The sequence below is a fragment of the Anolis sagrei genome, chromosome 3 (genome assembly GCF_037176765.1).
Source record: "Anolis sagrei isolate rAnoSag1 chromosome 3, rAnoSag1.mat, whole genome shotgun sequence".
Taxonomy (NCBI): domain Eukaryota; kingdom Metazoa; phylum Chordata; class Lepidosauria; order Squamata; family Dactyloidae; genus Anolis; species Anolis sagrei.
In genome coordinates, this window is record NC_090023.1 from 252,130,703 (window position 1) to 252,143,296 (window position 12,594).

The 12,594-nt window shown below is 42.1% G+C and overlaps 1 protein-coding gene across 1 annotated transcript in view; it reads right to left on the reverse strand.

Moving 5' to 3' along the window:
• The window catches only part of SLC7A14 (solute carrier family 7 member 14), a 75,039-nt gene extending 62,889 nt beyond the window's left edge, over window positions 1-12,150 (reverse strand). Inside the window, exon 1 of the mRNA XM_060767532.2 lies at window positions 11,788-12,150. The gene's annotated coding sequence lies outside the window, so the exon portion shown is untranslated. The remainder of the gene's footprint in view (window positions 1-11,787) is intronic.
• Between the last annotated feature and the right edge of the window lie 444 nt (window positions 12,151-12,594).

The following is a 12,594-nucleotide window of genomic DNA, read 5'->3' on the forward strand; positions in this document are numbered from 1 at the left end:
CACTGGATAAGCTGGCTAGGGCTTCTTGGAGTTAGAGATGTCATTGGTCTGCATCTGGCTATGGGGAAGATCCAGAATCTGCTCCTGCTGTCCATCAATATTGAAATGTCTATTCAGGGGGGCTATGATAGCAAAGCTGGGATACCAGTGGATGGCAAACAGGGAGCTCTATTGGAGTTTCAGCTCCAGAATTCATATGCTACTATGGGCAAGATAGCCAATGTACATTGCAAAAGCTATAATTGAACAACAATGTAATGGTAAATTGCAAGGTGAAGTTGATGAGCATGACAGTGACCATAACCGTACATGTAAGGAAAGTTCCCAAAATAGAAGTTAAAGGGTTTATCCATATTAACAGAACAGTTCAGTCTGCATTAGGAACCAATTGTCTGTAAAAAAAGTCTCTATTTGCTCATCCAATCAAGCCACATCACAACCTATCTATCTATAGGTATGTTGGCTGAGTATGATTATCTTCCAAGGGTAAAGCCTTGACAAGAGGCACCATTAGAAAAGATATATTGTTGCTAAGACAATCAACTTCTCTCTTCCTCATTCACCAAACTGTGAGGATTTCAGCTAAGCTCCAAGGGAGACAGAAAGTTCAGATGAGGTGACAGATAACATCATCATCTCTGATCACAGTTGGTGGGCAAGGCTGGAGTCACAAGTGGATCTCTTTCTATTCCTACTCATTGGATTATTTTTTATTAGATAAATGCAAATGCTAGCAAGGATGGACAATGTGTGCAAGGTACATCAGTGACATCAACACTGATGCCAATTCAGTCTATAATAAGAAGAGTATACTAAAATTGAGTGCCACGATATAATAGGACCTCTCCCATGTTCCCACATATATACATGCGTGGAGTACATCAAGTGATCATAAACATTGGCGCCACTGGTAAGCACCTGTGTTGGGGATCAGTTCTGCATTTGGAAAGGCACCAGAGAACAGTTGCAAAAGTCAGATCAATGACTGTACACATGTTTAGGCCATCATGTGATATTTTAGAGTACTTAGAACCACAACGGTTTTATTTGAAGTGAAGTCAACCCTTATTTAAAACACGGGCCTTACAAATCACAGCAGTGTGAAAGGATCATAAAAGCTGACTTTGGATTGTGAGGCCATTCAGGCAAAAGTTCAAACTCAGATTCCCCCTTTTATACAACACTATCAATATTTATAGAGTCCCTAGGAATGTCTGATGGAAGGCGATGCTTCAAGATAAATTAAATTAAATTTCAGCACAAAAGACTAATGCACGATGCCACTTTCAGTCCAGTTCGCTATGCCATGGGCATATTGTAATAATTTGTGCCCTTTAGAGCATTTTTGTAACGTAGACTTTGGAAGATGCTTCAGGTGGTGCAGGCACAGTTGAGTGATACCTGGACTAAGGTTTCCTTTTTCTTACTCCATTCTTGCCAAGGTAATTTTTGTTTTCTGACTTTTTGCTTCTAGAGTTATTGTCATCCCAGCATCTCTTAGGAAACCACCTTATACCAAATGAGACTATTTTGTCCAAGACTGGCCAGGATCTCAGAGGACTTTAATGACTCCAGTTCTTTTAAAATGGAGATGCCAGGAATTGAAAGTGAGACTGTCAAAAGTCTTCTGCTGTCACTCAGCTCTGGCTCTTCTTCTAACTTCACCACACTTTTGGTTTCAGCTCTAATTTCATGTCTTATTGGCTTTGTTTAATTATACTGTTTCCCTTGATGTGACCCATTGTTTTACCTTTACTTTTATTTTTCATTCTGGACTTTTGCTACTTGGCCCTTTTGGGACTTCATTTATCTTTATAAACGATGTAGATCTGAAAATGTCAGTGCAATATATGAACAGAGAGAGAGGGAGGGAGGGAGGCAGTTGTCAACAGGCATCTAACAAACATTATTGGGGCATGTTATATTTTGGAGGAAAGACTGTTCCACACTAAGTATCCTACTTTGAACCATGGAGCACAGCTAAAAATAATGTGGCCTCATCATGTGGGCTTCTCCAGATGTCTTTCTGGAGTGCATACACCTATAACGGAGAAGAAAGTATCCATGGTGTAAAAGTCAGTCTGCATCACCAGTTCATGAATTAATAAAGTAGACATGTATCAAGAAACTTTGCTACGGGGGCAGCATTGGCAGAAAGTTCATAGCAGGTGTTTCCACTGCTATCATTGCTGTCAGAAGGGGACATAAGGCTTAGTCGGGCAGTCTTTCACAATCTGGTGTCCACCTAATGGTCTATCTGTTGTTGCTGTGTAGTTTCAAGTACAGTCGAGTCTTGCTTATCCAACCTTTGCTCATCCAGCATTCTGTATTATCCAACACAGTGTGCCTCCTGCCTGGATCCACAGCTGTTTCAATACATTGTGATGTTTTGGTGCTAAATTCATAAATACAATAATCACTACATAACATTACTGTGTATTGAACTGCCTTTTCTGTCAATTTCTTGTAAAGCATGATGTTTTGGGGCTCAATTTGTAAAATCATAATGTAATTTGACGTTTAGTAGACTTTTCCTTAATCCCTCCTTGTTGTCCAACATTTTTGCTTATCCAATGTTCTGCTGGCCCATTTATGTTGGATAAGCGAGACTCTACTGCAGTTCGCAAGAGAGACTTTCTTGGCAAGATTTATTTGAAGGGGATTTGCCATTGTCTTCTTTTGAGGCTGAAGAAATGGAACTACCCAAAGGTCACCCAATGTATTTCTACAGTTGAGTGGAGATTTGAACTTTAGTCTTTCAGTGTTCTGACCACTACGCCATACTAGTGTTAGACTCTTACAATCCTTGGCCAGATTGGCCACTAAAAAGGAGCTGAATCCCTCGTGTTTGATACTAAGAGATTCTACTATAGGACACGAATATTGGCTGAAGATTACAGAAGTTTTTGTCTGACTAATAATAATCATAATACTAATATATTTTATTTGCTACCCACCTCTCTTCATTGCTCAAGGTGGGATAAAACATCATTAAAACACACAGATAAAACATAAGACCTTTAAATACATATATTAAAATAGAACAAAGATTAAAACATCAATATTAATAGAATGTAAATTTAAAATTCAGAGTTTAAAATTGACTGGGTAAATCTTCTTAATGGGAAACTTGGGAAATTACTTGTTAGTTGAAGAGATATCTTGCTATGCTGAAGTCACCTATAACTGAGCACTGGTAACATGGTGCCCTGGGTCTCGGAATATTATCCAGATACTATTTAGTAATTGATGCTTTCAGAAGGTGCATATCATTCCCTCACCTTGTGATTGTACCTGTTTGAGCTCACATCTTCACTTTATGTCTGCATTCACACTTCAGCTTAGCCACAGACTTTTTATTTGGGCCATTTAAACCTGTAGATTTATCACAAGTGGTGGTCAAACTGGGCACGGACATGGCATTTGTTGCAGAGGAAAGCTCAGCATGCATGGTCTCCTATAGGAACCCAAAGCCTTGACTGCTAGGAACTGGAAATGAACAGCAGCAGGCTCCATTCAATTGCTTTTCCTGTGCTTTGTTTACTCTTCTGAAACAGCCAATATTGACATAGCATATGATGCTGATCTACAGTTTTGCTTGAGATGAGAAAGCTTCAGCACCTTGGACAGCTTCCCTGCCTCTTTATTCATTTTAGTATACTGGATTGCTAAGAGTCTACACAGTCTGGCGCATGTATAGATATTCTAAATAAATTGTCTATCTTTCCACCTACCCAACCACACACTCTGTTCCAAAAACATTAGAACCTTTCCAAGTATAGGTAAAGATAAAGATTTCCTCTTGACATTAAGTCTAGCCATGTCCAACTCTGGGGGTGCTCATCTCCATTTCTAAGCCAAAGAGCTGGCATTGTCCATAGATGCCTCCAAAGTTATGTGACTGGCATGACTGCATGGAGCACCGTTACCTTCCCACAGAAGCGGTACTTATTGAGCTACTTAGATTTGCATGTTTTTGAACTGCTAGGCTGGCAGAAGTTAGGGCTAACAGCAGGAGCTCACCCCCGCTCCCCGGATTTGAACCACCAAACTTTCAGTCAGCAAGTTCAGCAGCTCAGTGGTTTAACTTGCTGCACCACTGGGGTCTCCACAGTGGCATGTATGTAGAAAGATATATGGCTATTTGGACTGTTTGGGGATCTCCATGAACCAAAAGCCATGATAAAAATGTTAAAGGTGATAAACTTGCAATTGGGTCTGATTGGGTTTTAGATGAAGATTTCACCTAAAATTTTATTAAGTGGAAGGCAGGTTTTCTGTCACTTTGAAGAAACATGCTGGATAAAAAGAAGAATTGCTGAATTTTTAATAGTGTCTTGTGACAGATTTATAACAGAGATGAACAATTTCTAGAAATCTGGAAGCCACCTCAGTCCCTGCTCCTGAGTTTGAATGTCCATGTCCTTTCAACTTCCGTGTCCCTCTCCAAATTACTTTTTTTAAACAGAGACCTCTTTTGTCTCAAAATATAAAATTCACTATTTCTTGCTTATGAGTGAATTGTATGCACTCTATATCCATGAAAATGAAAATAAAAGTGACTGTGTAATACTTTGGGATTAATTTCAGCAGAGTTTGAAAGGCATTACCATTTTTCTATAGCCTTTGTTAATCAGAATACAGCAGGCATTGTGTGCCTGACTTCCAGTGAATGGTGGAAACACAACAAAAGGCACAATACCTTTTATGGAGTGCCATTATTTTGGTGATAATAGTCAGATTTATTCTCTGAAATGTGAGCTGGCGTCCTGATCATGATTTATACAATCATAACCCAGACTAATGATCTTTTAACTTTTCGGATTCATGCTTATGGTTATTAATGACTGTCTGAGACTCGAAAAATCAATCTCTTAAGTCAACCAATATATCAAACAGGTGGGTTTCCAAGGTTAGGACACTGGGAAATGATAATTCCCACATTCTCCTACTCACAAGGCATTTTGAGAGAAATAACTATGACAGGACCCTGAGAGGGCCTCTCCATGTGCTCATCACAATATGCCCTGCAACTGGAAGAGTGCTACAATTGTCATTTCCCAGTTCCCTACTCCACAGCACTTCAGAAACCCTTCAGTTGGGTCTCTGTCGGGCTTAAGGGGTAGGTTTTTGGGCTGGTTAGTATTGTTAGAACTACCTACAATGATGGAGCTGAAATTGTTATAACCTATGTCTGGTAATGTATGATCTTAGCTGTGGTTTGCAATTTTTTATATCCTTGTGGTAGAATTTGTATTCATTTTCAAGCACAGACAGGCTTCATAATTTATTATGGGGATTTGTGGAGTTGGAGCAATGCAATAATTTGTCTTCTGTGCAAATGATACTTTTGCACCCAACATGAGGCCCCAGGATCTGTGATTATTAGCAATGCTGGCTGCGGTTTATGAGAGCTGAAGGCCAACAATGCCTAGAGATATGAGGAAGAAAACTATTGTCCTTCTGTCGTTAATGATACCATTAAAAACATTTAATCATCAGGTTAAGACATTTTTTATTTGTCTGACATTTGGAACTCGTTTTCTTGTCTCTGTCTGCAGTTTTATAGGGGTTTTGCCCCACAGTATTAAGTTATATGAAAGATGACATTGCTCTTTTATTATATTGCACTTTTGTTTCTGCAAACTGTCCTAGAATCCATTAGAATATAGGGCAGTCTAGACATTAAAAATACACTGTATAGTTTTGACACTGTACAGTTTTAGAAGCCAAGATGACTAAGCTGCGACTTTCATGCCACAAGGTGCCCCAAGACTCCTTGCTGTTTTGACTTTGGTCTGTCCCTTACATGAAAATGGGGTGAACAAAAACACAATATAGTACTAGCCACCGATAACCTATATTGGTTACTTAGTTGTAAATATGTAACTAAGTAATATCTCCTGCTTCATCCCCCTAAGTCCACCTTAGGAGCCAGCAGCCATATTGAGCATAGGAGGTCTGTTCAGCTGCACATCATCCTCTTTGTGCATCTGTGGGACACAAAGAGGATGATGTTTCCAATCCCTTTCTGACAATATCTGACAATGAGGAATTGCAACAGGCAGGCATGTAGCTAGGGGGGGCCTTGAGGGGCTTCAGCCCCCCCCCCACCCGAAATTCTCATGGTGGTCCGTGAGTAGGCCTTACTTGTACATTATTTAAACTGTTATGTTTACACATGTCATGATCTGATCACCATGCTCAATATATCACATATGCATGGGGGTATTGGGGTAACTATACAAAACGTTTGCTAGGGTAGACCCTCTTTCACTCAGACTCAGCCCCCCCCGAATCAAACTCAGCTCCCCCCAAATCAAAATCCTGGCTTCGGGCCTGGCAACAGGAGTGCTACTTCTGATTGTCCCAACCTCTCTTATATGACTACTGGCTCTTTAAGTCTAATGATCACAGTAGTTGTGCCATGATTGTGACTATGTAGATTTACTAAATACAAAGCCATTAGGGATCCATAACAACAAGTTATGGATCTGTAACTGAAATACACAATGCTAGCTATAAACTGCCAAAGATCATAGGCAATGGTGTCAAAAGATATACGGGGATGAAAATGGCTCTGTTTTTACAAGAACTGGTAAAGAAATGTAGATTGAAGAAAATAGAGTCATCCATCATCATAGGCGCAACATTGTAAAACATCACCAAAATCCAAGAGCAAAGACCAAACAGACAGTATTGAGAGGTACTGTGAACACAATAACAGGAAGGCCTTGCATGTCAAAATAAGTGCTTTGTCTACTGAATACACACAATGGAATTGATAATATGGAAAATGTCATTGGTTACACAAAGCACAAGAAGGAAAGGCCCTGCTGTGTCAGACTAAAGGTCTGTTGTTCTACATTTTGCATCTGGCAACAGCTGGCCAAATGTCTCTAAAAAGGTGAAAAGCAGGGCATAAAGTCATCTGTTCCCAAAAGTTTGGTTTCAGTGCCTACTATGTATTTTTTAAACTTTATAGCTATAATGCCACTAAATCTGGAGGCTGAACCTATATTTTTGATCTACTGATAACTGAGATATGTATCTTCAACTCATTGATTCAATCCTTTTAAAAATGAAGCCAGCTAATTATCATTAGATCAAGGAGAGCGAATTAAATAAATTAGTCATATGCAAAAACTCACATGGTTTCTACATGCTTTGACTTTGCCATTGGAGTGGAACTATACTTATGGCCCATTTTACTATTAATTGGAATACATTGACTGATCTTGGAAGTTAAGTAAGGCCAGCTCTGGTTAGAACTTAGATGGGAGACTGCCAGCAAATAGTAGGAACTGGCAAACCCACCCCTGAATATTTTTTGCCTAAAAAAACATCATAAACCCAATAAATAGGCAACTTGAAGGCACATATACACAGAAGTTGACAGTGTCATATATTCATTATTTATTTTGTTGTTACTATAGGTTTTTACTGTCAAGGAGATGTTTCTGAAATTTGACTTGTTTGAGTGGGCAGGCTGTGCCATTTGTTGGCCCACTGCTAGTAACACAATGTCTTGATTTGGCCCTTCATTTCTGATAGAAATATGTATGAATACACTTTCTTGATGGTCACTAAATGTACCTCTTTAAGCACTGGTTTGACAATAAGTAAAAGTAATTTCACACATTAAATTGAAGCAATTTGTAGGTGAAATTGAGGAAACATTCACAGACATTATGTACCCAAGCCTGCATAATACACAGATTTGTCAACACATATTGTTATCTTTATATATCACATTGTTACACCAGCATATAAAACCTTCAGTGGACATATCCTCAGCATGTAGTGGCTGGCATCCTGTTTGTTAGTCTCACCTAGACTAGGTCTGTCTGACCCATTGTTAAACCCATTGATTCAGTGGGTCTGCTTTCGTCAGGACAGGGAACATGATTTAGACCAATATGTGAAACAGCTCTGTACCATTAGTAACTGCATATCTGAGAGGCTGAGTATGGAAGATCATCCGCCCTTAGTAGACCACTCACTGGAGATGCTTCACAAGAAGAAGGACTTCTATAGATCTCAGTGAGAGCCATTGGTTGGACCAGTTCATACTTGTACATTCATGGTATGCAAGTATAATCTTGGATTAGTTCGTCCTTGCATGAAAAGATGAGATATTACAGTAATTTTCTCATCACTGCACCAGAAAACAAATAATAGAATTATACAACCCACAAAGTGACTTTAAGGCATGTCACACTGTCTCAGCCTTAGAGGAAGACAAAACTCTTCTGAACCAATCTTGACAAGAGACCCCTGAGATAAGAACCTCAGGGCTGCTCTAGGTTGAAAACAATTTGAAGACACACAATAACAACAACAACCATAACAACAACAACAACAACAACAAGGTTGGTGTAAACAATATAAGGGTTCCATGTCTATCATAATTTACATAATTAGGTTTTTTGGGCTATATGGCCATGTTCTAGAAGCATTCTCTCCTGACGTTTCGCCTACATCTATGGCAGGCATCCTCACAGGTCTGACCTCACAACCTCTGAGGATGCCTGTCATGGATGTAGGTGAGACATCAGGAGAGAATGCTTCTAGAACATGCTTCTAGAATGCTTCTATATAGTATGAAAAACCTACAACAACCCAGTGATTCCAGCCATGGAAGCCTTCGACAATCTATCAGAATTACCATTTTCAAAAAACTATTCTTGGACAATGGTGATTTTTTACGACTGTTACTGTGGCTATAACATTGTTAAATCCAGGAATCAGTAGCCAATTTTTGCTAAAAGTCTTTCCATTTCTTCATTGATATGAATTCACAGTGTTAAACCATTTTCTTTTTGACATCCAGCCTCACTGATATCTAGAAGAGAAATCTAATGGATCATCTTGACAAGTCTCTTACTTACAACCCTCATTCCCTGGCTTGTTTTTCTCCCTCTCACCATCATTTCCTTCCTCTGCTTTCATTTGCTCCTGTATCTGTTGCAGATGCTTTCTCATTTTGTTTCATAACCTGACACAAAGACGGGTTGTGTTCTCCTTGTCGTCGTTTTTTCTATGAAAGGTGGGGGCAGACGGAGCCTTCTCTACGATTTCAGCGAGATCGACTTGGGCTTATCCATTCACTCCACCATCCCTTTCACTCTCCATTTCTATTAATCCTTACTAGCTCATCGCTGGTAAATCCCTCGTGCCCTCTCTTCCCCTTTCTATGTTGGCAGCTGGAACTTTAAAAAACATAATAACTACCAACAACTATGAGGTGACCCGGAGTTCCTCCTTGGAGACGGGTCAAGAGGCTCAGAGTAGCCCACAAAACTGTCCTCCTTTAGCTTGTGGACATCTGCCACATAAAGAAGTGGGTTAACCAACTGGAATCAAAGGAGAATCTCAGTGAACTGGGTGGGATGAGGGAGAGACTATGGAAGCCATGGGGAAAGAAAGAAGGCACGGATCTCTTAGATGGATTTCTGTCTGTGCAGATCATTGTTTCCCAGGGGTGAGAAGCACAATCGAAACCCTCCTCCTTGCCCTTTCTACTGGCAGTGTATTATTACCAGCTCCTCTCACAAACATCCGAGGCAGCGTTTACGAAACCATCAAAGCCGATCTCATCTTCCTCTTGTGTCATGACAATAACAATAATACAAACGAAACCAGCTGAAAGAGAGCTAGTCGGGCTGAACTATGAATTGGATAGATCCTGCTTTGGGATGAGAATAAAACCCTCTGCTAAGGAGCTACATCAGGCATGGGCAAACTTGGGCCCTCCAGATGTTTTGGAGTCCAACTCCCCCAATTCCTAACAGCCTCAGGACCCTTCCTTTTCCCCCTCAGCCGCTTAAGCGGCTGAGGGGGAAAAGGAAAGGTCCTGAGGCTGTTAGGAATTGGGGGAGTTGGACTCCAAAACACCTGCAGGATCAAAGCCTGCCCATGCTTGATCTACATGGAAGCTTTAGCCTACATGTAGATCCCTAGCAAAGGGTTTTGTTCTCATCCCAAAGGAGGATCTACCCAATTCAGGAGCCCTCAGCCTTCCTTTGGCTACATGGATAGTACAATGGAAACAGCCTGCCTCACAATGTGATAGCAAGGCATTGGGCATGAAGACAGTGAATGTGTGAAATAGCTGAAACAGCCAGGAAATATATTGCACATATAAATCTTGTTTATTACTCAGGAGGAGGAGGGGGAAGAGAGGGAAAGGAGGGGGAACCCAACTGTTGGACTTGTATATTCTACAATGCAAAGAAAAGCCATTGTGGGTTGAAAGTTGGACTATGATCTGGAGACTGGAGTTCAAATCTGTGCCATAGACACAACAGATGATCTTGGGCAAGTCGCACTTTCTCAGCCTCAGGGAGGGACTGAACCAATAGTATTGCCAAGAAAAACCCACGATCAATTTGCCTTAGGGTTGCCATAAGTCTGAAAATGACAAGAAGGCACACAGCGAGGATATTGTGATGCCTTTCTGCTAAAACAGTGGTTCTCAACCTTCCTAATGCCACAACCCCTTAATACAATTCTTCATGTTGTGGTGACCCCCAACCATAAAATTATTTTCTTTGCTACTGTAATTTTGCTACTGTTATGAATCATCATGTAAATATCTGATATGCAGGATGCATTTTCATTCACTGGACCAAATTTGGTGGTAATCAAGGTGGCAAATTGAAACATTCACATCTAGCTCCAACAGACAAGAGTTCTTTTTCCCACCCTGGACCTTCCACAGATATATAAACCCAATGTTCCTAGTTTCAATGGACCTCACAACCTCTGAGGATACCTGCCATAGATGCAGGGTGGGGGAAGGGTTGATTTTGTCATTTGGGAGTTGTAGTTGCTGGGATTTATAGTTCACCTACAATCAAAGAGGATTCTGAACCTCACCAATGATGGAATTGAACCAAACTTGGCACACAGAACTCCCATGACCAACAGAAAATACTGGAAGGGTTTGGTGGGCCTTGACCTTGAGTTTGGGAGGTGTAGTTCACCTACATCCAGAGAGCACTGTGGACTCAAACAATGATGGATCTGGACCAAACTTGGCACAGATACTCAATATGCCCAAATGTGAACACTGGTGGAGTTTGGGGAAAATAGACCTTGACTTTTGGGAGTTGTAGTTGCTGGGATATATAGTTCACCTACAATCAAAGAGCATTCTGAACCCCACCAACGATAGAATAGGGCCAAACTTCCCACACTGAATCCTTATGAGCAACAGAAAATACTGTGTTTTCTCATGGTCTTTGACAACCCCTCTGACGCCCCCTGGCGACCCCCAGGGGTCCCACCCCCCAGGTTGTGAAACCTTGTTCTAAAACATCTTATGAAACGGGGATGTGGGGGTGTTTGTGGACCTCTGTCCCAATGAAACCCCTCCCTAATCGTCCCCAATGAGAACTTCTTCTCAAAGACCCTCCCTGGAGCCCAAGGATGGGAGGAGGAAGGGATGGAGAAGCCAAGCGACTCAAGTCGGGCTCCTCGTTTACTAAAAGGGAGGAGAAGGGCGGGAGAGGGTTACCTACAATCTCTTTGCCCCACGAAGAAAGGCTTCAAGTCCCATCCAGGGGAGTCAGAAGCAAACCTCTGAAAGATGCCACAAACTTAGAGGAAGGGTGGCAGGGAAAGAGAGAGCGAGGAAGGCAGGAAAAGAGGGAGGAAAACAAAACAGGCGAGGAAGGCATCCTCTTTCTTCCCGCAACATCCTGACACAGCAGATGGAGGGTCACGGGGGAAACAGGAAGGGGTTAAACATCCAAATTGAAGAAGAAGAAACCCTCTGCTTACCCGGTGTCGGTGGTCCTGGCAGTGGGTTTTGGAGCGGGTGGGTGGCACCTGCCTCTCCAAGGCTCTCCACCGCCTTCCTTCCTTCCTGCCTTCCTGCCTTCCTTCCTGGATGAGAGGGAAGGGGAAAGGGAAGGAGGGGAGGAGGAGAGGCCGGCGGTGGCTCCAAGGCAGGAGAGGCTCTCGTTCCTTCCCCCTCCCTTCCCTCTTCCCCGGCTGTCACTCAAGCTTCAGATCGGAGGGGGAATCCTCCAGGGATGGCCAACTCCTACCTAGTTGCTCCAAGAGGATGGAGGGCCGGAGGGGCCGGAGCAGGAGCTGTTCTTCAGCACCACCGCCTTCGGGAGGGAACGCAGCGCCCTTCCCCTCCCTCCCTCCCTCCCTCCCTCTCTCCCTCCTTAGAGCCACGTGACATTCACCCCCCTCCACGCGTGTCATCCAAGGGGGCCCCACGCGAGATTCCCTCTCACCCGTGGACCCCTCCGTCTCCCTATCACTACATGCTTGGGATGGAAAAAAAGGCGATTGGGGTGCTTTGGGATGCTTCTTCACAACTCACTGTAAAAGGGGGAAATTATTATTGGGTTGTTGTTGTTTGTTTGGGCTGTATGGCCATGTTCTAGAAGCATTCTCGCTTGACATTTCGCCTGCATCTGTGGCAAGCACCTCAGAGGTTGTGAGGTTTATTTACTGTCTCGATTTTAGAGTTTTTTGTACTGTCGAAGGCTTTCATGGTTGGAATCACTAGGTTCTTCTGGGTTTTTTCGGGCTATATGGCCATGTTCTAGAGGCATTTCTCCTGACGTTTCG